This window comes from Bos taurus, chromosome X (assembly GCF_002263795.3).
Source record: "Bos taurus isolate L1 Dominette 01449 registration number 42190680 breed Hereford chromosome X, ARS-UCD2.0, whole genome shotgun sequence".
NCBI classification, from domain to species: Eukaryota; Metazoa; Chordata; class Mammalia; order Artiodactyla; family Bovidae; genus Bos; species Bos taurus.
The window spans coordinates 17,801,216-17,826,331 of record NC_037357.1 but is presented as its reverse complement, the minus strand read 5'-3'; the positions used below and the strand labels follow the sequence as shown (position 1 = coordinate 17,826,331).

At 40.4% G+C, this 25,116-nt stretch overlaps 1 protein-coding gene across 1 annotated transcript in view; it reads left to right on the top strand.

Annotated features, from left to right (window-relative positions):
- Window positions 1-25,116, top strand: part of GPC3 (glypican 3) — a 463,174-nt gene that overhangs the window by 2,846 nt on the left and 435,212 nt on the right. The window lies entirely within an intron of this gene.

Below are 25,116 nucleotides of genomic sequence, written 5' to 3'. Positions count from 1 at the left end.
GTTTGCCCGCTCCACTGTATTAACTGCATTAAAGCTTTCTTTGTCCCAGATAAAATGAGATTTGGTCACAGTAAAGAGAAATCCTCAAGAATGTCCTGTGTCACTTAGGGGGAGCATTTGGGATTGACTGCTAACTTTGACCATTAGCAGAATTGGGTTAGACTGGAGAAGGTACATTTCTTATGCTAATATGGATGAGACTAAATAGCATTTGAAATCGGCCAGCCTAAATAAATCATTGGTGCTGAAGGACTACACTAGACTTCCACAAAGCTGATCTAAAGCCTTACAATCTTGTGTTCCCGTTTTTTTTTTTAGTGTTCAAACACACAGGATAGCAATTCTAAATGGCATGTCCCCCAAATCCATAGATCTTTTCATACCCCACTCTTTTTTTTTTTTTTTTAAGGATTTGTAACTTGGAAAGCACCACAGATGGAAACCAGGCACACAGTTAGCATTTGGCAGAAAAATCCATATAACTGACTTTCAGTGCAGCTCTTTTGCCCTTATTTAATTTAGAAAAATTCAGAAAAAAGCCAATGAGCTCATAAGTCTAGATGTTTATTTTGTTTTGCTTAACCTACCCACAGGCGCAATCAAGAATGGATACAATTTTAGGCAAGGAAAGTGAGCTAGTAATCAGACAATGATGTTTCCAATTGTCTCAAGGGAATGTTACAGAAGTCTGAAAAAAAATTCCTCTAAACAAAAATCAAGTGTAATTCACTTTATGAATGCCATACACCACTTTTGGAGGGGGGTGGTGGTGAAGGGAATGGATGGAAATGAGAAAAACAAACCGTGGTAGTGTTGCAACTCCCAGAAGATTGAGGAATCTTGCCTTAGAGGGCCTTGGAAAGTTCAAGAACCAATCTAGAAGGCCAAATGCCTGTATGGGTAAAAGGCAGGCTTGAAGAGCCAAAATCGACTTGGAGTTTCTCAAAATAGATGAAACAACATAAAAATAAAAATCAACATTCTTGAAAAAAGAGAGAGTTTGGTATTCGTTGCTGTTGTTTTAAAGTATGAGAACTAGCAATCTCATCCGGGTTGCCAGCTGTGGCTCCCCAATTAGTTGGAAGCTGTTAGTGGTGCTAAAGCCGGGAGACAGAATAAGTGAGGCATGGGAGGGTTTCTCTCCCCTGAGATTGCACTAGACATTTGAGTGAGCAGGTGATTTGTTGAAACTTTGGAAAAGTCGTATTACCATGTGCTAACTTGGACTAGTTTGGCGAACTTGCTCAGATGTGGTCTGAATATATTTATTACGCTAATCCTGATGATCAGTACCGGGATGTACTTAGAGGGAAGCATCAGTCTGATTGAGGAGATGGCTGATGATTGGTGGGGCACCTTGGCTTGAAAGGAGTCTCAGATTGCCTGCTCCTTGGCAGGCTCTCTTGTTAGGTGTTGGGGGGTGCCCAGAGGAAGAAGACATGGTCTCTTTTGTCAAGGCACTCACAGTCTAGTGGGGGAGCATACGAGTAAACAGGCTTCTCAGGAAACTTGTAGGATTAAATAGGGTGAAAAGGGCTAGAAAATACCTTCAGGAAATTAGCTGAAATGGTCACAATAGCCAGCCTGGTCAGTGGAAAAAAAAAAAAAAAAAAACTGAAGAGATGAAGTGGGAGATAGGGAGAGGTCGCTTAATAGGGCCGCCATCTTAAAAAGAGTTTTCTTAATTCTTGGAGCAAATTCTGTTTGTAAGCATTAGGAAATACAGGCATAAGAAGATTTCGATGGATGTTAGATGACACAGATGGTGTCAGTTTGGCAATGTGGTTTTTTTCTTATGGGCTGGTAGGTTGTATCCAATGTTTTGATGCAATATTTTTGAGCATTCTGCTGCTTCCATCTTTAGAGTTGCAATGTTTGCTGTTCACTGTAGCCTAGAAAGAGGCTGCTTATTACCAACCTAGGAGAAAAGAGGTCCGGATTTGTCTGCTACGAGAAAAGACAGAAAATATGTTTTCTCCTTAAATGGCAGCTATCAATAGGACCACGCCAACTCTAGTGTTTGATGCATATACAAAAGCATGGGTCTTAAGAGGTATCTTATTACTCATTTCTAAGAAAATTGAAGATAATCACTTATAACTTGTGCACATGATACATCATTTGGAAAGAATTTCACTGGGGATCATATTGCTCAACTGAAAAGTTCTGGCATGCTGAATTTGTACATTTTTGTGAATGCTTCCTTTTACTCTGATCTCTAGCTTTTTTTCTGCATATGGTTATTTGTATGTTTTAGATTATAAGCTCCTTAAAGGGAAAGCACTGCATTTGATGCAGTGTGGAGCCCAATGCTAAGAGTACCATAGCATGTTTCGTAAATAATAGATAATACACTTTCACTTTTCACTTTCCTACACTGGAGAAGGAAATGGCAACCCACTCCAGTGTTCTTGCCTGGAGAATCCCAGGGACGGGGGAGCCTCGTGGGCGGCCCTCTATGGGGTCGCACAGAGTCGGACATGACTGAAGCGACTTAGCAGCAGCATTTTTAGATCATTATGTATTCTTTGATGAAACTCTCAAATCCTTTCTTAAGCTATATGTCATCTTACTTAAAGTCGAAGTCCAAATTTTTATGAGACATATTGGGGTATGTGGACAAACTTCAAGCTGCATATATTTTGGAGACTGATTCAGGCTTACCTCAGTTAGCTGGCGACTCTTAACCATCAAGCAGGGCTTATTAAGGTTGAGATTAAGGTTGAGTACTCAGAGAACAAATTGAAATTAGCAACATTGTTATGACTGGCTTAGTATCATTAAAGATCAACAATTATTATAGCACATAAATTGTAAGACATCTCTTAAATCAAACTCTCTTTGATTTAATGTCAGCTAGACCTTTCTCACTAATGTTGACATTACCATATTTGGGAGTTGAGCTATAACACATGCATGGACCTGTTGAAGTACCTCACAGGTTTCTGTAACCTGGAATCAGAATTTGTGCACAGCCTCAATTCCAGAGATCACACCAGGAGCCAGCATCTCATCAGCCCTAGCTGAACTTCTAAGCGGGTTCAGTGTTTTTTGTTAATCTAAGGTCGAATGGAAAGTGTGTGCTGAAAAATCTCCCCTCTTCTGCCCATGTTTAGCAAGTTGTCAGGCTTGAAACAGGATCCCGAGGACTCCATTAAGAAATGAGTACCAGAAAATAAGAGTCCAAGTCATGGGCCCCCAACTGGCTTTAGAAAGAGCATAAAGTAATGGGATTTTATCTCCTGAAACATAATGACAGTAAAAATGTGATTCACAAAGCATCCTGAAGGTGAGCATTATCAGCAGAGAAAACGTGCCTTTTGAAATGCTGTGTGTGAGTGGAAAACGCTCACTCGAACGTTATAGTCTTACTTGAATGCCTGTTGAACAGACAATGTAAAGATTTACTTCTCTTCTTCAGATTAGGCCAGTTGAATATTAATTATCCAAGTGCTAATTATTAAAAATACTTGTTTGCCATTTTTAAATAAAAATGAATCCAGATTGATTAACAGAGAACGCATTTCCATGTTACAGCCTTATTTGAGAGTTTGTATTTTTTTCTCATGAATAAAAAGGAGTCAATGTTAGGACCAAAATGTGTTGCTAGTGTTCTGAACAGTTAATTACGTCTAGTAGCTGAAATTGCATTTATATGCTAGATTAGTAAATCTACTAAGCTCTTTGAAGTATACTTAATAGGCTTATATTGATAAATAATTGATAGGAAGACAGATAAAATACAAGCGAAAGTGGCAGTAAAAAGGGACAGAGAAGTTAAAGCGATTGTAAATGAAAGCTCCACCCACTGGATTCCAACCATTCACCTGAAAGTTGAAAGATGTACATTTCTCAGAAGTGGAAATTTTGAGTTTTCAGTATTTTTCAAAATTTACACAATGAAGCATGCATTTATTTCTTATAATTTCAGCAAAACTGTAGAATTTTAATTGGCTTTTTTGAATCTGCCTTTTGAATATAAATTTATTACTGGAAAATTAGAAATCTTGATTATGGTATCTTTAAGGTATGTGTTTGTAATAATTTAAATCTCCTTACTAGATTGTGATTTTCTTAGGGTTATAGCGGCTGTGTTTTATCTTTGTATCCCCAGTACCTAGCATAGTGCATAGTACAAATAACAGGTACTCAATACAATTTGTGGGTTAAATAAATAAATGGAATTATAAATGTATTGTAACCATAAAATTTCCATAAAACCATTATTTAAGTAGTTGATTCATTTTTACTAAAATACTAAAATTTCTAAAAAAGGAACTACTTTTTCAGGTCAAAAATCCATTTGTTGCCTATAGGTAAGTGATAAAGGACATTGATTTAATGCATTTGGCTGTACTATAACTCCCTGGAAAAAGTAGGATAGCCAAGACTTACAAGAGGTAAGTAGTTTGTACTTGTTTACAAGGTTATTTTAAGTAGTTAAAAATAAATTTAATATGTCTACATGTACATAAATGCATATTACATAAATGCATACATTTAACTTCACTCTACAGATCTGTAGTATGTAGTGTGAAAATAATGCAACTGGTGTCAGTTACAGAAACATATACTAAATGTATATCAGTTTTTCTTCAGTGTTTGCTGCATCTTACTTAAACATCAAGCTTCATAAATGTACATCTAAGAGGACATAATTCAAAGTGGATTTTCAGCCATGGGAATTTTATTGAAGTAGTATAAAGGGCCTTATGAAAGTCCTCTTAATTTCTGTATGCATTAGGGCATCCTTTTAAAGTTGGCTGGCGATGTTCTTGCAGATACAGGCCCAAGTAGTATAGAGGGGAAAAGAGAAAAAGATTATGATTGTTTAAAAATAATATTAGATTTGAATAGTTTCCTTCTTAATTGTGATTCTGTTCTCTGTCTCCCAAACTCTGCATACTGGTACTTCCAGTGCGTATCATGGCATCCTGGGATTCTCCATTGCTCTTTGTCAAATTTTGGTTTGGATGATTGAAGCTGAGGGAAACATGGTGGAGCCAGGAAAAGTTAGGGTGACAGATACAGGGAGGAGGTAAAAAGCCCTCCCTCTGGTATGTATCAAAAAGTGAACTCACACGTAATGGACTAAAAAGGATGGGGAAACATTTGAACATGGGAATTAACACGTGTGCAGAGACAATACAGAGGTATGCCCCGATTACATTCGGCTCCCAAAATTACCTTATTTGGACTTCTTACTTAGTATCCATGATTTTGAAGTTCATTGTTTATTCATAGCCTCTGACAGACCCTGTGCTCATTGAATGTAGGAGTCATGTTTGATTGTCACAGTATCCTCTAGAGTGGTGAGCAGAGTGCCTTGTACAGAGTTATTATTAAAAGTTGAAATGAATGTAAGAATAAACACATAAAGACCTAGTTTGGAGGACTTTGTCGCTGTCAGATGACATCCTAGGATGCCACGTGTGCTAAGTCTCTCAGCCATGTTTGACTCTGTGCGACCCCATGGACAGTAGCCCACCAGGCTCCCCTGTCCATGGGATTCTCCAGGCAAGAATTCTGGAGTGGGTTGCCATGCCCTCTTCCAGGGGATCTTCATGACCCAGGGATCGAACCCAAGTCTCTTAAGTCTCCTCCATTGGCAGGTGGGTTCTTTACCACTAGCGCCACCCAGGAAGCCCTCAGGATGCTATGTACCTAGAGAAACACTGATTCTCTGAATGCATCATTTTCTAAATTGATTTGTAGCAGAGACTGAGGAAGAGGGGGTGGTGAAGTTGAAGCATATTTTTCTATTCTTTGTGACCCTGGGAGCCTTTTTGCCCCTCTTTAAAAACTGAAGTTTGACAAGTAGAGAGATTTTAGCTGCAGCTTTATCTGAATGTGGTATTTGTATATGTTTTATGTATATATTAATAGATTATATATGTATAAATATATGTTTCTGTTATTTTGATAGCAACAATTAATAATTATGTGTTATTTAAACTGTTTGAAAGTTGTGAGTTGCTACTCTTTGCAGTGGGTGGTCTTTCACAATCATACCTTACATTTGTGTCATGAAAGCTTTGCTTTTATATCTTATGTACAAACAATGCAACCACTCATAAAGTGTCTGCAGGTTCTGAGTTCCACAGATCTGCTTGGTTCCAACAGCCCCCATACATATGTGTATACTTGTACATACACACATGTAAAATATCCCTATAACTGTCCACCCTTAATAATCCAGAGAATAAGCCTAACCTACACTGGGAAGAACTAAGGGGGTACAGCTTTTTAGCACCTGAATAAACCATTTTCAGTTGGATTCACCCCAAAGTGTTGCAGACCTAATTGTCACTGATACAGAGCTACTGCTCATTTATTGAGTTCCATCATTTCCCTAAGTACAGAGATATGATCCTTGTTCAAGTTGTGATGGTTAACCCATACTGTGAATTTGGCTCAGTTTGGAGAACTACATCTAGCGCTGGCTCGATTGCATGTTGAGCTCCCTGGAAATGAGACTATGGCCCAAGAGATAGTTTTCAAGTTAGGTTTCATAGAGTGATTTTATTGGGGAACCACATTTGACTATTTTGAAAGACAGATGGAAATTCTCAGAAAATGAACCTATTAATAATGAACTTTGTATGCTATCTCGGAATAAATATTACAAGTTTTTCATTCATTCTTCAACCTACATTTATTGAGCACTGATTCTATGCCAGGTACTGAGCTAGGAGCTGATGAATAAGATAAAACCACTGCATAGGGAGGGAGTCAGTAAGGAAAACTATGGTGTCAAGGCAGCTTGATGAGCTGAGTTCCCTGTGGGGATCTGGTTGCTGTTGAATTATGGAAGAGGGTAACCAGTTGCCTTAAGTGGGCTGTCCTGTAAAGGTATTTGCAAAGGTACAGAGTTACTAGACAAAATGAGACATTTGTTGTATTGGACTAGCTTGGATTGTTTGGAGTGCAGATGTGGGGAAAGTAGAGGAAAGATGAACAAGAGAAGTAGGTAGGAAATGCTAAGGGGTTTTGATGAACTGTATCCAAGGATGATGAGGAGCCATGAAAACATTTTAAGAGAGGAAACACTATTCAGTATGGAGGATAACTGGAGAGTGGGTGGTGGCAGAGAGTTTTAATAATGCAGGTGAAAAGGCAGGGCAGTAAATAGAATAAAAGATCAAGTTGAGAGAATATAGGAAGTAGAATAGACATGACTTGTTGACTGGTTACGAGGATAGAAGGGAGAGTCTAGAACTTCTAGTTTTGCTGGGTGGTGGGGCCACAGCAGATAATAGGTGCTCAGTAAATATTTGCTGAATGAATGAGTGAAACATAGGAGGAACATGTTTTTGAGGGGTAAAATAATGAGTTTGATTTTGAACAGGTTGTGTCTGAGGGGTCCTTTGATCATTGGGGCAGAAATGCCTGGTAGGTAGTTGAGGTGTTTTGGACCATAGAAGAGAGAGCAGTCAGGGCTGGAGGTATCTATTTGGACGTTATCAGCATGTAGATGGTAACTTAATACTGGGGATAGATAGATGAGATCATGGGGAAAGAGTGTATATACTCTTCTGGAGTACCAGAGAAGCAGGATTGCGAATCATTAGCATATAGGCTCAAGTTGGAGCTCATGGGTGTGGATGATATTTTCCAGGCTTTTTCATGTGACATGTCTTAAAGTGTGTTTTGCCAACATCTGGTGATTTTTCAGGGGAAAAAAAAAACAGCCAAAGACTTTAAGAACTCTCTTGATTAAAAGTATGAGTATATGTTGTCATAGTGCAAGACTTTTGCAAAAAAGATAATGTCCTCCAACATACACACACACAGACTTCTATGTAGAAAAATACATTAGAAGCAACGGATCAGACTTCTATTATTTTTGATAGCAATAATTAATAATTATGTATGTCATTTAAACTGTTTGAAAGTTGTTGTTAACTCTTAGCGGTGGGTGGTCTTTCACAGTCACACCTTACATTTACATTGGTAAAGCCTTGTTTTTATATATCTTATGTGCAAACAATGCAGCCACTCGTAAAGTGTCAGCAGGTTCTGACTTCCACAGATCTGCTTGGTTCCAACATGGAGGTCCCTCTGGCTCTCCTGCTTTGGAGAGAAAGAAAGCTCTAACTGTGTGTAGCTTTGGAGCTCTGGTCTCTATTCCATTTTAGACTGGGCCCTGCTGATGAGTCTTTGAAACATATGGTTCCAGGCAAATACTAGGAATACTTATGTAATTGGGCTGGTCTTTTCCTTTTTTCTTTATTTTTAATTGGAGGATAATTGCTTCACAATATTGTGCTGGCTTCTGCCATATAACAACATGAATCAGCCACAAGCATACGTATTTCCCTTCCCTCCTGAACCTCCCCCCAAGTGTCTATGGAGATGGGAATTTTTTTGGTTGGTGGTGGGGAAAGGGTTGTATACTTTTCTGTTTCTCCTGCAAAATGGTTTCTTTAATTTCTCTGTTGCTGAGGTTACCATTTTCATTCAACGTAAGCTTGAAACTCCTTGTTCTTCAGTAGATTTTTTGAGTCTACTTTGTTTGATGGCCTAGTTTGAAAGGGCACAAGAGAAGAGCATGGAGACTACAATTCACTGAGTGCCTACTGGATGTCACTTGTTTTATGTTTAATCTCTCATGTAATCTACACAGCAAAGTTAAAAGGTAGGTGATGTCATCTCCATTTTACAGACGAAGAAACTGAGGCCCGGAAGTTTCCTTTCCCCAAGGTTGTTTAAGTAGTGGAGCCAGGATTTACATCCAGATTAGTCTCACTCCATAGCTCATGTTCTTTCCAGTATTCACACTGTATTATGAGGGGAAGAATATGGTCTGGATGGATATAAACTTTTTGTCCTAAATTCCCACCCTCCTTTGACTTTTGTGATACTGTACACTCTGGCTTCCCCTCCTAATTGTAAAACAGAGTCTCTTTGCCTGTTTATGCTCTTCCTCCCACCCTTCATTAGACACAAGTGTTCCAGTTGGGTTTGTCCTTTGCCCTTTCTGTTCTCTTTGTTCATTCCCACAACCATTCCCATGACTTCATTATCTTCACTGCTTGAATGACTCCCCCGTCTTTTTCCAACCTGACCTCTTCCTTGCTGTCCAGTTCAGTATTTCCCAGTTGCCTGTTGGATATCTCCATCCAGAAGTCCTGCCAGTGCTTTACTTTCAACACAGTAAAAAATTAGTCCATCATTTTCTTTTTCTATCTGCACAAACTGCCTCTCTCCAACATTCTTATTTCTGGTGATAGCATCTCTGCATGGTACCCAACTTGAAACCTTGAAATCATCTTTGACTTCTCTTTTTATACATCTCACATCCAAATCAGATGTCTGAGTCCTGCAAGTCTGCCTCCATCTTGCCTCTCACTCTTATCCTGTTGACATGTGTGCCCTCTGTTTAAGCATAACAGGCTGCTAACTCACTACTGAGAGGATCCTGTAGTTGTCTGCCTTCAAGCCTTTACTTATAGACCACCTGACTGTCTTCCTCTCTCTGGTGCCTGTGGCCGTCTTACCCATTTTTCAAGGTGTCAGTGAAATGTTATGTTCTTCATGAATCACTTTATGATTAACCAAGACTAGATGTGATTGTCCCTTTGAACCCTGTGATCAATGAACTTCTATGGCTTTGGTTCTTCTTTGCTCTTGTAAATTATTTATATACTTGTTTCTTATTAGATCCTTGCTCATTAAAGTGTGGCCCTTGGACCAGCAGCATCAGCAGCATCTGGGAGCTTGTAAGAAAATGTAGAATCTGGGTTTCAAAACAGAAAGAAAAAAGCAGAATCTCAGCTGCCACCCTAGATCTACTGAAACCGTATTTCTATTTTTTTAAACAGGATTCCCCCCAGGTTACTTGTATGCATATATAAACTCCTTGAGGGTAAGAACCTTGGAGCACTTAAGAGAGGGTCTTGCATATAATAGATCATTGTTCTTTTGACTTCTCAAGTTTGTGCCCCGCTTCAGCTGTTGATTCACTGATGTGGGAGCGTGGGGTGTGGGTGGAAAGGAGGGTGGGAGGAGGGGGAAGGAGAGAGAGATTCGTTGTGTCGAGGGGAGAGGGAGAGAATGTAGGGGTGTAAGAAAGTGAGAAGGGGTAGGCTAGAGAGAGCCTACAGGATCTTTGCTCATTTGCTAATAACTACGACTGGTTTGGAAAATAGTCTTTGCTCCTCTATTGTCTAGGCCTTGGCTTAATTTAACGTGGCCAGAGGCAGTATCTCTTGTGATCATTTTGCTCTTACTCTAGGGAACTAGGACCTTCCCTGTAGTTCATAAGAATCTGTTTGCAATTCAGGAGACCTGCGTTTGACCCCTGAGTCGGGAAGATCCTCTGGAGAAGGGAATGGCAACCCACACCAGTCTTCTTGCCTGGAGAATCTAGAGCTTCCCAGGTGGCGCGGTGGTAAAGAATCTGCCTGCCAATGCAGGAGACACAGGTTCCATCGCTGGGTCAGGAAAATGCCCTGGAGGAGGAAATAGCAACCCACTCCAGTACTCTTGCCTGGGAAATCCCAGGACAGAGGAGCCTTGTGGGCTGCAATCCACAGGGTTGCAGAGTCAGACGCTACCGAGCATGCACATGCGCTAGGGAAGTAATGTTCCCCACGTTCTCTTTTGCTGTATTCTGTGGTGTGTCTTCTCTGGCCATCTCCAGAAGTCAGAGTGGAGCCTGTGAGGAGTTTCAAAGAGCCACAGAACTGTGCTCAGTGTTTCAAATAGTCCCTTCTGTTTTCAGAAACAGATTTTCTGTTTTGTTTTCAAACTTCAAAGTCTATTTCTGAAATAAGGTTTATTTTCCCCCACGGAATTCTGAAGATTTTATACAAGTGTTAATTTCTAAAACCCAAGTCATTTCTTGCCTTTGAAACTTCAGTGCTGTGGGTCAATTTAATAAAGTCGCCTGAAGGTTCTTTTGGCCTTCAAAAGCTGTCAGATTGCCTTTCTGTTCTTTGAGAGAGTGAGGTTGCCTCATTCACAATGCCTGAAGGTGATGTTGGAATCAACATTTATTCAGTTATTCAGAGTCTTTCCCCACCCCTCAACAATATTCAGTTTTATTTTCAAGTGAGGTCTTGGTGGCCGCATGATGTTTTACCAACTAACAAATTCCCCAAAGCTCCGGAGTGTTCCATAGAGGAGTGATAAGCAGCCCAAGCTCCTCTGACACCCACAGTAAGGGGAAGAGTGAGCGTTCTGTGTGCTTTTGTCTTCCTTTTTCGCCTTCCTCTTTCCCACCCGCACACTCTTTCAAGTGGTGATAGTTTAGAACAGAAGGTGTTTTATGGTTTGCTATATTTATTGAATGCTTTTGTGTTTCTTGTTCTCTTAAAAAGATGAGTGGAATGCTTTGTATTTCCCTCACTATTTTTAAAGTGGCGTTTCCTTTTCCTCTTGCTTCTGAGTTCCCTTTTTCCCCTCTTTCCCCCTGTCTTCCTCTGCCTCATCCACATCCGCTTGCCCTCAGCGATTCTGGAGAGAAAACAGGCTTTGCATTTCTGCCCACATATTGGGTTGGGGCACCTGGTTACTTCTCTTGGGATGTTGTGAAATTCACTTCCTTAGTTTGGAAATGAAGAGGTCTAAAATGTGCACTGATGAATTTACACTCCACTTTCTAAGAACTCTGAGTAGTTAAGAGGCTTCTTGTACAGATAGAACAAGGCTAAATATATCTGACTTGAATACCTCTGATCGTTGCAATATAGTTTACATTCACTCTTACTTTGTCATAATTCTCAATGAATGCAAATTGCATCTCTGTTCTTCAAAATCTCTTTTCTTACACGGAATGCCTTTCCTTTTTCTTGGGTTAAGGGAGCCCCTTTGAAACACTGCTAACATGGGGTAGAACTGCTACCTACCTTGTAGGCTAACCAAACTAGTCTGCTTTTCCGTGCCGAAGGGATCACATTTCAGGACATTGTTTCATTTGTAGGATTTTAGTGGCCTAGTTTCAAGTTTGACTGCAGGTTACAGAGTGTATTCCAATTGGAGTATTCTGTGGTATTTTTTTTTCTGTGTGTTTACACTTTGGGGATCTTGGGTTTGTCCTATATCTATTATCTCTTCCAAGCCTGGCCAAGGTTGTTAGGTTATGCAGTTATGTATAAATATTTAACAAGATAAGTTAGACAAAATGTGCTTAAAGATACTTTAGCCCTCCCCCCAACCTCCTCACCACCCCGGGCCCCAGCTCAGTTTTTGTGTGGACTCACAGATGGTTGCTTTATCTCACATGTTTAGATTTGGAAGACATTCCTTTGCACTTTGCTTGATGGACACAGTGAAATGGAAGCTTTTCAGTCAATCTTGACTACCAAAATGGTAGCACCAAGTAACAGATAACATTAGGCTCCTCTTCCTATTTTTTTTTTCCTGACCAGTTATCCAAACTCCCCTAAGCCAGAAGAGTTTTAAGCATGAGATTGTATGTTTTTTAAGAAAATATTTTGGATAAAGACTAATGCTCTCAAGTCCGGAATAACAATTAGTACCATTCATTAATCAGGGGCATGTTTTGACTTTGAGTCCTGGCGAGGAAATATAAACTGTGAAAGTCACACATATATATGAACCTCAGGCAAATTTATGACTTGTCAACCTTTTAAGGTTAAATTCTTAACCCCAAATCGGGGCTGGCTTTATATGTGGAGTTTGACACATTCCTTTGGGCCACTGAACACCCCCCTCCCTGAGCCCTTTGCTTAACAGCAGCTAATGGCCTAATGAGCAAGAAGGATTTCTGCCTCTTATCAGCTGCCTAAACAGCAACAGGAAGGCTGATATACAGAGTATAGGTCAAAACCAGAGTTCTTGAACCAAAAAAAAACCACAAGGTCAGTTAAAAACTCTGGATATATGGCATCGCTATAGTCATCAATACCTGTCAGTAAAGGAGCTGGACACTTGAGTTCAAACAAATAGTTAATAGTTGTCAAAAGCATGAACAGTCTAATTAATTTTGCTAGTAGTCCTTTCCTTCTTTGTTTAGTTCTTCTATAAATAGCCTTCATATAGTCTTTAATGAGCTTTTAGTTTGTGCCTGGAAGTTGTTATGGTCATGCGGCAGGAGTGTTTGATTGTCAGGTGGTGATGATGATGGAGGCAAGGGTATTTATATTTTGGCCCCAATTTTGGAAGGGGCTGCCAGATAAAGGTAAATAGATCTCTACTACTACTTTTCTTCCTTTTCGAAATGGAGTTTTTGAATAAATACACACTCAACTTGCCACAGAGTCACAGAACCCTTTGTGATTCTTCATATTGTACTCAGACCTTTTTAAGGAGAAAAGAGTCATGGCTTGTTTCTTAGATCCACTTGGAATCCAGGCTCAGACTCGCATAGGATAAATATTTTAGGGGATTCAGTGCCCATCATAGTGAAAGCCCCTTGACTTTCATCTTCCGCATTTGCATTTTTTCAGAGACAATAATGAAAACATTTTTTTTCAGATTCCGTTCCGTTATTGAAAATCCTATTTACATAAACAGGCATTGTTGTGGCTTAGGGAAGAATGTGGGGTCCCATTCTTTAGCTCCTTGTATATCTTTGCTAAGGCTTGTCTAAATAGAAGTAATGACGCTTTAGTCTAAGCAGCTTTTCTCATTTAGGTAAGCAGGGTGGTTTGAAATTTCAGTTTACTAGATAATTGAGTTTCTTCTTCTTAATTATTTCAGGCATGCAGGTTGCTCTCTTGATAGCAAAGACCTTAAAAATCTAGTAATCTCCTCCGGCATCCATTGGGTAATAAAATCCTGTGCATTTTCAGGGGTTAATTTTCATGACAATTGTGTATCCCCTCCCCACCTACAACCCAACCCCCACCCCTGAAGAAATTCTGCTATCTATTAGGGCTTTGATCTCCTCACATTTGCAAAAAGCACACTTAAAAAATATATAAGGATGATGCTGGAATAACTGGATCTAGAGGAAATTTAAATATATTCAGATTCATGCTCATTACACAACTTTAATTTAGCATTTATAATAGCCTTGTCATATTCTTCAGAAAATCATCTGCCTGACTTTGCCAGACTTGGTTTTCTGCCCTGAATGAAAAACTGAAGATCAGCAAAACTGGAGCCTAACTATCCCTATTCTATTCCATTTCTCGAAAAAAAGAAAAGAAAGGAAAAAAAAATGAAAGAAAAAGAAAAATTCTCACAGGTCATCTAGTGCATAGTGAGGTGAGGAAAAACCTTAAAAAAAAAAAAGAGCTCAGGCTGCCTTCACATCTGCTATTCATTCCCACTGGTGTGACTTCAATTCAACAAGTTTTTATTGAGCACCTGTGCTGGGGGCGGTGCTAATAATCATTAACATTTATTGAGCCAGGCGCTGTGCTAAACCCTTTATGGGCAACATCCCATTTAATCTTTACAATAGAACTACCAGGTGGGTATGATTTCTCCCATTTTACAGATAAGGAAACAGAGGCTTACAGAGGTTTAGTGACTTGTCCAAGTTTGAATAACCACAAAATGAATTAAATCTACTTAGGCTGGTTTAAGAGCCATGTTCCTAATCACTACTCTTGTGATGGGCTCAGCATTTCTGGGGATTATTTTTGAAACCAGTTTTGAGAATCCAGTATATGTTAGATACTAGGGGTTTGAAGTAAAACAACAACAACTCTACTCTCTGTTCTTGATGGGGGAGGCAGACATGGAGACAGATGAGGACCAGGCTTGGAGGGGTCTCTGTATCTGTTGAGGGTAAGGAGGAGGGCATGGGAAGAGCAAAGGCTTGAATCTGTGGGAATGCTGCATCCCAAATGTAGCTCAGCAGACAGGGGTCATGGGCATTTGATTTTCCTGTTCAGTGAAGGTTATCATCTCTGGGTTGATCTGCCTCAGTGATTGCATCAAATGGTTTCCATCACTGCCCTAGTTGTCTGTAGCATCAGCTACCTTGAGCACCTATACTTTTTAGATATACATGCAGGGTCAGCGTGGTTTGGGGAGAATTGGCCCCATAGTTCCCATATTGTTTCTACTTTATTTCAGTTCTTTCTTTTAAGAAAGTAAAAATTAAATGGGGCAGATATTCCTGAATCAAATTACTGTGGTCTCAAGAGCTGGTGGCTTTCTGAAGGCAGGTCATATAAGACTAGCAGTTCACAGGGAGGTCCTAGATCCAGGCTTAGTTCGTTCAGCTTGATCTGGAGCCCTCCTGGCACTGCCTCTCGGAGCCCACACTGGGCTCTAGAGAGCTCTGTATCTGAATCATCCTTAGCCAGACAGGAGAATGAAGTTACTATTAGCAATTTTTGAGTTTTTCAGTGAAATCCTGGAATGAGAAGGCCAATCCCCAAATCACCTGTTTGGGTAATTTATTTTTGTTTTTAGTAGCTCCTGAAGAAAGCAAGGAGGAAAAAAGTCACTACTGAGCATCACGGAACCATCTTTTATGTGTTGCAGTAATAACTTAAAATTTCCTCAGTTTTTGGAAACATTTAGTTCAGGGCAAAGTGAATTCACCAACGTGTATGTGTGTGTTTGAAACAATATTCTTTAGTTTCCAATCTCAGCTTACTCCAAACTCATGTCTCCAAGTTTCTTATAGCTGATTTGCTCGCCAACTCCTCTCCCATGCACTTTCACCTTCATTAAATCTCTTCCACAGAAGGGGTTGCCACCAAGTCTAGACTTCAGTAACACACAAGAGGAGGGCCAATTAGTGAAGATTTTGATTCATATTACATGAGAGTCGGGGGAGGAGGAGGGGGAGGAGGAAAATGTGTCCTTCCCAGTCCTTCAGATACTAAAGTTCTAACACAACAGTATGCTGAAGATGTATAAAATTACTGGAGCATTTACACAGCTATTCCCCAAGATGGCATAAATGCCACAGCACTAGAGCATGTCAGTGTAGACACTCAGATCAGCTGAAGGATAGGAAAAAGGAAAAGATCAATAACGTTGCTTCTCACTAAGGGATCAAGAGTGAGGGTTTGATTTTCTTTTGGTTGCATTTTGCTCAGGTGCAATGTGTCTGTTGTACTAACAAGGCACCCGGCTCCCTTTTCCACAGGTTCCTATCATAGGGAAAGGGGAAAGATAAAATAGAGGGCACAGATTATTTACAGTGGCTGAGAAAGTAATTACAAGGTGCAATGGCTTGAAACTGAAATTTAGGTTAGCCATTAGAGCTGGGAGAAGCATCTTAACAGTAAGGGCAATTGGGCATCAGAAAGATTTGCTTGGGAGCTGGTTAAACAGCATCTCCAGAAGTGCTGGAAGACTAGGGCACCTATAATGTGAAGAAAGACAATGGGATATGCCAGCTCTCTTTGTGGTTGTTCGGTTGCTAATAGCTTAAAACTCTTTTTTCATGGATATGAAATACATCTAATTTATCAGACTTAAGAAAACAAACAGGGATTTCCCTGGAGGTCCAGTGGCTAAGACTCTGCACTCCCCATACAGGGCGCCCAGGTTCAATCCCTGGTCAGGTACCTACATCCCACACTCACCAACTAAAGAGCCCACACGCTGCAATGAAGATTGAGGATGCTGAGTGGTATAACGAAGACCTGGTATTTGGCTAAATAAATAAATACTTTAAAAAGATAACAAACACATTTGAGCACTGAGAATGAGGCATTTGGATTAGTCTGAGCACCCTTCTAACAACTTTTCTGTAATATAAGCCAAGGACTAAGGCAATAATATTGTTTTTTGCTTCTGCAAGACGTCTGTTTTATGGCTTGGGACTAATGCTGTTAAAGTGACATTTGGGCTTTGTCAGTAGGACTTCCTCAAGGCTGAACATAAATAAAATTTGTTTTTTTTGTCCCTTTTGATCTTTTTTAAAACTTTCACTTTGACTGTCCAGGTGTTCTGGGTTAACTCCCACCCCCTCTTTCCTGTGCTGAAGGAAGCTCCCACATAAACTCTTTAGATTTGGAGTAAGAGAATTAATTACTCAAGAAATGTTGCACTTTAAGACAACACCTGATGAAACTGTTAATCAAAGTAGTAACTCATTCATGATGGAACATTGAGACATTACTAGGCAGATACTTGGGGACTTCCCAGATGGCTCAGTGGGTAAAGAAACCACCTGCAATGCAGGAGATGCAGGTTTGATCTCTGGGTCGGGAAGATCCACTGGAGAAGGAAATGGCAACCAACTCCAGTATTCTTGCCTGGGAAATCCCATGGACAGAGGAGCCTGGCGGGCTATGGTTCAGGGCGTTGCAAAAAGTCAGACACGACTGAGCAACTGGCCACACACACATAGGTAGATACTTATAGGTGGTAGAGAGGAGGGTGTACTAGTTTCCTTGGGCTGTCATAATAAATTACCTCAAATTTTGTGGCTTATAACAAGTGAGTTTATTATCTCATAGTTCTGGAGGCCATAAGTACAAACTCAAAGTATCAGCTGAATTCCCTCCATAGGCTGTAAGAGAATCCTCCCTGGCCTCTTCCAGCTTCTTTTGGCTCCAAGCCTTCCTTGGCTTCTGGCTGCATCAGTCCAGTCCCTGCCTCTGTCTTCACATGGCCTTCTGTTCTTCCTGTATCTCCTCTGTATGTGTGTTGTTCATAAGGACTTGTCATTGGATTTAGGGCCCACCTAGCTAATCCAGGATGACCTCATCTCGAGATCTTTAATTTAATCACATCTTCAAGACCCCTTTTTCCAAATAAGATCACATTCACTGGTTCTAGGGGTTAGGAGGTAGACATCATCTTTTTAGGGGTACCAGTCAATCTACTATAGAAGAGAACTTTCAGGGCCTCTTGAATCATACCAATTTACCAGAGCTTTCTACTCTAAGGGTAGCTTGTTCTAGGGAAGCTTAAATTTGGTTGTAACATTTCAGTGTGTTTCCTGAAGGGGATGTAGGTTCAACTGCTGTTAACCCACTTTCTAAATGGGAGTGAAATGACTTACCTAGTCATGCTGGATCAGAAGAAGAGTTCTGAAACAGAGTAGGCTACCATATTATTATTCAGCATGGACTTGGTGTCTTAACTCTTGGCCTTATTGGGTTGGATTTTTCTCATAAAAATATATCTTTTTCTAAACACTTTAGCCATAAGAAGGCAACTATTGCTTATTAACCACTTGAAAAACCTTTCAGATCCTTTTCAGGGGATCTGTAGGGTCAGGGTGGTTGGTGTGTTTTCAGTCTAGTTTTTGTGGTTTGCAGAAACATCAGGTACAGGGATTTTACAAACCAGAGACATCTGTGAAGCAAAAGGTTGCTTTTTCAGGGTTAGGTATACTGAGTCTTGATCTTCCCTGGTGGCTCAGTGGTAAAGAATCTGCCTGCAATGCAGGAGCTTCAGGAGACATAGGTTCAATCCCTGGGTCGGGAGGATCCCCCGGAGAAGGGAATGGCAGCCCACTCCAGTATTCTTGCCTGGAGAATTCCATGGACAGAGGAGCCTGGTGGGATACAGTCCATGGAGTTGCAAAGAGTTGGACACGACTGAGTGACTAAACAACAATTCTTAATCTAGAATGGGCTCAGTGATTATCGATTAACCTATAGTTGGAAACTTAGACTCTCAGACCGGAAATTATCTATGCAGTCATCTAGTGAGGCCCAGATTTGAAAAGGTTTTGGTTGAGTTATAATAACACTTTAGTCATGATACAGAGGGTTCTTTCTTCTCCCCTGCCCCAGTGTGATTTCATACACAGGGGGAATGGCCTAGCACTTAGATTGGGCCTAGGTTGTTGAAATTCTCAGCTATGCTTCAGGTCTACATGTTTGAAGATTGTATCTGAAAAATAAAAATTATACATCTCCTAAAATATGGGCTCTCTGCTACTTATCTGAGTAGAATAGCAATTAGTGAAAGAGCGACTTGGGGAGACAGGAAAATTGCCTTGGTTTAGTTCTTCTGGCAGATTTCTAAAGATTCTTTATCCCAATTGGTATATCCTCCACCCCTATTTTGTTTTTATTAGGGTTTTCCCCTGTTGAAGTAATATAGGTGGGTGGGAGGAGGGTGCAGGGAAGAGAAGAGGGGAAAAGAGGAGGAGAGAGAGATCTCCATTTTGGGCCCTGAGCACTCTTCATTTTCTCTGGAATTCTGTTCTACAAGTTGCTCTGCTGCTGCTGCTGCTGCTGCTAAGTCACTTCAGTTGTGTCCGACTCTGTGCGACCCCATAGACGGCAGCCCACCAGGCTCCCCTGTCCCTGGGATTCTCCAGGCAAGAACACTGGAGTGGGTTGCCATTTCCTTCTCCAAGGCATGAAAGTGAAAAGTGAAAGTGAAGTCACTCAGTCGTGTCCGACTCTTAGCGACCCCATGGACTGCAGCCCACCAGGCTCTCCGTCCATGGGATTTTCCAGGCAAGAGTCCTGGAGTGGGGTGCCATTGCCTTCTCCACAAGTTGCTCTAGTAGCATCAATTGGTCTGACCTAGTTCCTTTAAAAGTGAACTCTCTTGACGTTCTGGCATTGGTTCCAAGTCAAAGGGGAGGGCGTGAAGCCCAAACCTCAGTGAGCCCCTTGAGATACAAAGATGAGTCAGTTAAGGAACTTAAATCTAGCAAAGATAAGGCATGCAAATATAACCATGATGCAAGTTACACAGTGTGAGAAGTGTCTGTGTAAAGGATGTGGAGTGCTGAGGGAATTCAAAGGGTAGACAGCTTGTGGAGGATGGAGGACATCTCTGCTTCCACGAACACTCTTTCCTGTGAGAATCCAATCCAAAGATAACTCAGAGTCAGTGATACCTCAGTAAAGCTGGAAAAAGTATTTAAAAAGACAACAAAACAAAAAGTAGCCAAAGATAACTAGGAATCATCTTGTGGCAGGGCTCATATCACTCCTCCTCATCTGGCCCCAGCCACTTTGCACCAGCTCACTTTTGCCTCTAGCCTTACCAGTTTGCTGGGCAATGCCTGAGTATGCCACCCCTTTCACACCCCTGAGCACTTGCTCTGTTTTAAGAAGGAGAAGGATGTAGATGTATATGTTAGCAACATCTCTCTAGGGCTTAGATGGAAGAGCGTGTAGAGGCAGGAAGGCCAGTTTGGGGGCTGTAATAGTTTTCCAAGTGAAAAGAGGTGAGGAGATGAGGCAGAGATGGAAAGAAGGGGAATGATGAGGGATTTTTTAAAAAGCAGAATCAGTAGGAGCGGGCTTCCCTTGTAGCTCAATTGGGAAAGAACCTGGCTGCAATGCAGGAGACCCGGATTCAATTCCTGGGTCAGGAAGATTCCCTGGAGAAGGAAATGGCAACCCACTCCGGTATTCTTGCCTGGAAAATCCCATGGACAGAGGAGCCTGGCGGGCTACCATTCATGGGGTTGCAAGAGTTGGAGACGACTTAGCTATAACCAGTGACAGTTGGCTATAGGGGGAAAAGGTGAATGAGATGTCCTGAGTGATCTAGAGGTTTCCTGTTAGTTTGGGAGTCCATTTCCTGGACCAGTCTATGAACTCCAGGGCAGAGACTATGCCCTGTTCATTATTGTATTCCTTGAGTTGGGCAGAGACCCTAGCTCAGAGTAGGCATTCAGTGAATGTTGGATGAATGAATTGTTCACCACTTTGGCAGGCTGCATGTAATCAGTGAATTTGTATTCCCAGAGCACATGTTGATGGCTGGTTGGCAATGTGGTCCAGAAAGAACCTCTTTGTGGGAGAGTGTAGCAATCAAGGGATTCAGCCTTTACTGGGCATGAAATGATACGCAATTAATTGACAGTTGGCAGTAGAGATAAAGGTAATTCGTTCTTTAATTCTCAGGCTTAGAGAATGGCTTATCTCCAGGGTTGCTTTAAACTCCCAGTACTCCAGTGTGGTAGCGACATTTTTGGCCTGCCTTTTACAGAGGCAGAATCTGTGGCGGCCCCAGGCATGATCTTTGATTTAAAGTCTGAGCTCGTGATACCCAGGTGTGCCCTCTGCAAGGTCATGTTCTTTCAGGCTAAATAATAGAAGAATAACCTTCATCTGGGTTCCCTAAGACAATTTCTTCTACCAGCAATTCTCACTTCCCCATTGGTTTCAAATGCAGCCATTTCTTTCATCTGTATTCCTATCTTGATTAGTAAGAAATTAATGAGCGTGTAAGATTTGATTTAGATAATGATTAATTAGGGGAAAAGGCACCGTTCTAACAGCAAGTCACTATTATATGCTAAGGAAATTAGTTAATATTTTTGGATGGCAAATTGACTTGTCCTCTGTTTAAAAAAAAACCTTTTAAAAATGGTTGATATGGTTTTTTTTTTTTTTTTTTTGGTTCATTAGTAGAGCAATCTGCACTTAATCCTTTGGATAATTCAAATAGGCATCTATTATTTTCCCAATAAGTCATGAAGCAACCAGTTTTGGATATCATTCATTTCTTTGCTTAATATTACTTTAATGGTAATATTGCATTATTACTTTTAGCACAACATACTTTTGTTAGCAAAAAAGTCTGCTGTTCATAAAGCAGACCTTGGCAATAAAATATGTCAAATCATCACATACACACACACACACACACACATACATATATATATGGAAAAGATTTCAATTTTCATTGTTACTGAGCCCTGACGATTTATTCTCTTCTGTTGCTGTTTGAATATGTTCTATCTGCTTTTAGAAAAGTATGAGGATAAAGGTCTGCATTAATATTTCTTCTGTTCTTTAGTGTGTTTTTAAATGTGATTTTTGACAATTTATGGTCATTAGCTAAAATTGCAGTGTAGTAAAATAAACCAATATGTAGAACATAATAAAGGTAATTAGAGAATCAGAGGGCTGGAAGTGACCTTGAGGGGTTATTTCGCCCATTTCCCAACTTCAAGCTTTAAGACTAATCTTCCTAGACAGCACCCTTCATCATATTATGCCTCTGCTTGAGACTCAGCGGGGTTCTTTATTGTCTGTACAGTCAAGCTCATAGTCTTTTAACTCCATTCCAGGCCTTTCAGACTCTGGCCCCTCTTGTCTGGTAAGCTAGCTACACCCCAGATTCTAGCTTTTCTCCAGACGGGTTAGACTTGCCCCACTCTTCCACTCGTGCCAAACACATTTCGCCCATTGGCCTCATCTTTTACTGTTTAGCTTAAGCCCCACCTCCTCTTGGAAGTCTTGTTTGACCCCTAGAGCCTCTGGTGAGCATTTACTTATATAGCAAATGTTGTCTATATTTCATATTTTAAAAAATCAACTGTATTGAAATATAATTTACAAATAACAAAGTACATTTTGAGTGAAGAATTTACTGAGTTTTGACAAATTTATATACCCATGTAACTACCACCCCGATTAAAATATAGACTATTTCCATTCCCTCAGAAAATATACTGCATATTTTTTCACCTAACCATATATCAGCTTTAACTGTTCTCTAGCTATTTTTGTGTGTGAAAGTCTGGTCTCTTAGCATGAATTTATTTTTTGTTTATTTTAATTTTACTTAACATATATTGAATATTTACCTTGTATCAAGTAGTAGGCTAAGAGCTTCATATGCATAGTGTTACTCAGTCCTTGCAACAACTTCGCGGGGTAAGTGCTGTCGATAATAAGGATTGAAAAAGCATGTATAGGTTAAATAATCCATCTTTGCTTGCAAGCTGGTAAGTGGTGGGGCTTAGGACTGAATTGTAAACTACTTGACCAGAGGGGCCATAAGTGTTTTGCTCCTTCCTGCCTACTAGTGTCTTACAATGATGTAAGGCCGTTAAAACTTAACTGACTTAGAATAAAATCCAATAGAACAGATGCATTTAAACAGCCTCATACACAGTGTTCACTGTCCCCTTCCAATTAGAGACCAGGCTTAGGCCTGGAATGGGGTCTCCAAGTGAATGTGGCACTGACATCCTGGTACTGGCAGAGGTAGCTAAGGGAATCCAGAGCAGTCTAAAATGTCAAGTCTTTGAATGGAGCTAAAGAAAGACCAAGAACTAGGCCCGAAGGAAAGAGTCTGTGTTATGGGCCAAGAAGGTAAGGCTGGGGAACTTCACTGCTGGGCCAGGAGCTAAGACTCCATGCTCCCAATGCAGGGGGCCCGGGTTCAGTCCCTAGTTGGGGAACTAGATTCCACGTGCCACAACGAAGAGTTCGTATACTGCAAGTAGAGATCCTGAATGTAACTAAGACCCAGCACAGCCAGATAAATAAATAAAAGAATGCAAGGCCATAGGTAGCCAAACCTAAGAGATCCCTTTACACAAGAGGACACAGGAGGGAGCCTGCTGTGGACTTCTTGCTATTTAGCCTCTGGAAGGGGAAGCAACTGGTAAAGGTGCCCAGCTTGGATACACATGGGAATAATCCTCCAGAGAAGAGCTTCCATAACTCAAATATCCATTCTCAGTTGGAAGACCCAGAGCTGGACCCAATGTGCAAGCAAGACATTGTCTCAAAATAACTAGGAATAAATTACTTCATAGCTCCTTCAAGTGAAGCATCTATTTGTGAATCTTCAAGGTGTTTGGAAATTGATTTTTATGGAATTTTAAAATATTTTTCAGAGATCAAAGTTAAGCATACAGATGTAACATTTTCAGGGTTGTCTATCTCCACCCCTCCATTTTCGATCAGACAGAAAGTTCTTTTCTAGTGCTCTCAGTCTGCAGCCCTCATTAATCACTGCTACATGCACAGGGCTGGCTGAGATCGACAGAGCATCCCAAAGGAGATGGGAGTCATTCTCTGCTCTTCAGGAACTGAAAATCTAGGAGAGGAGATTATAGTATGAAGGTACTTTTTAATCCTCCAAAATAAATGGGAACTAGCAGCCCCATAATGACTTTAATTTTTTTTTTCTTTTAGCATCTGGGAATGCAAGTTATTAAGCCCTAAAGAGTTGAACCTTTGTGACTCATTTGAATAGTCAATTGCTAAGTCTTCTCCTTATCTCCATCCCATGCTATACTGCTTGTCTCTAGTCCCATTTCCCAGCTGAATTCCATTTTTACAAAAAAAAAAAAAAAAAGAACACCTCTTTGACGAGTGTGGCCCGAGATTACTTTTCTTTCCCACCTAATAAAGGAGCACTTTCCCCTGGACCTTCTTTTGTTCCTGACATACTTAAGGAATGCTTTGCTACTTACTACGTCTTTTGTAGGTTGCATCTTATTTTGAATTGGCCTTTCTGCTTTTATTCACACAAGTGTGTACCAGTTCTCAGTGTGCCTCCTTAGTCATCTGCCCTGGGTTTTACTTTGTATTCATCCCACTTGGCATTTGGTTCCCAGAGTAATTCTTTGTTTTGTTGATGAGGATTCCTCTCTAAATTCTTTCTGTATTTCTTTCTGTTTTGTGCATTCTTTCTGTCTTGTTTCTTTCCTGTGCTTGTTCATGCATTAAAATGATTGTATTTCATTGTTGTCATTTAATTTAGGTATGTCTAGCTCTCCTGGCCCACTGTTCCTTATGCTGTCATGTGCGGAGGCTTATTTTAACCTGGCCTGTGAGTTATATGAAATTTACTTAAAAGAAAATGTTTTTCCCTTTGGCATTTATTTTTCACCTTTGTGGTTTGGAAATCCTGAATTCTTATCAGTTTAGAGATGTTTTATTTCCTCCAATCTATAGCTCACTCTTAGCCCCCAGATCAATTGTACTGGTTTATTGATTAACCAGGCAGTGATAAGTTGGAGGGAGGATAAATATTGCTATATATACATTTCTTATATTTGGATATAATAAGTACCTTTCTTCATGACATCTGACATGTTTTCCCATAAGTTCTCATTTAAGATTTTAGTCCTTTAAAGATTTTGGCTAAACAAATTCTTGAGGTAGTGGGAGTCTGTACAATGATGAGACTTGATCAACTCAGGGAACGGTTACCCCTATGCTTGCTCTAAGTTACTTTGTGAATTATATTAAGGCAAACCAAATTGGGGTCATGGTAATTTAAAGAGCCATTCCTGGGCTTCTGTTGGTACATCGAGTGGCAGTTTGTTACCTTATAGTAAGGTGCTCAGGGTACTTCACAAAGAAAAACTATGAGCCCTATTATATTATGACTCCCACTGGTTAGAGCTGGTGGGAGAAAAGCAGTACTAACAGCCACCCTTCCAAATAAACTCCAGCATTCTTGAAAACTGGAAATCTTCACCAGTGATGAAACACCGGTTTAGAAACACAAAGAGTTTATTGATAACATTTAATTTTAAGAGTGTATGCAAATAAA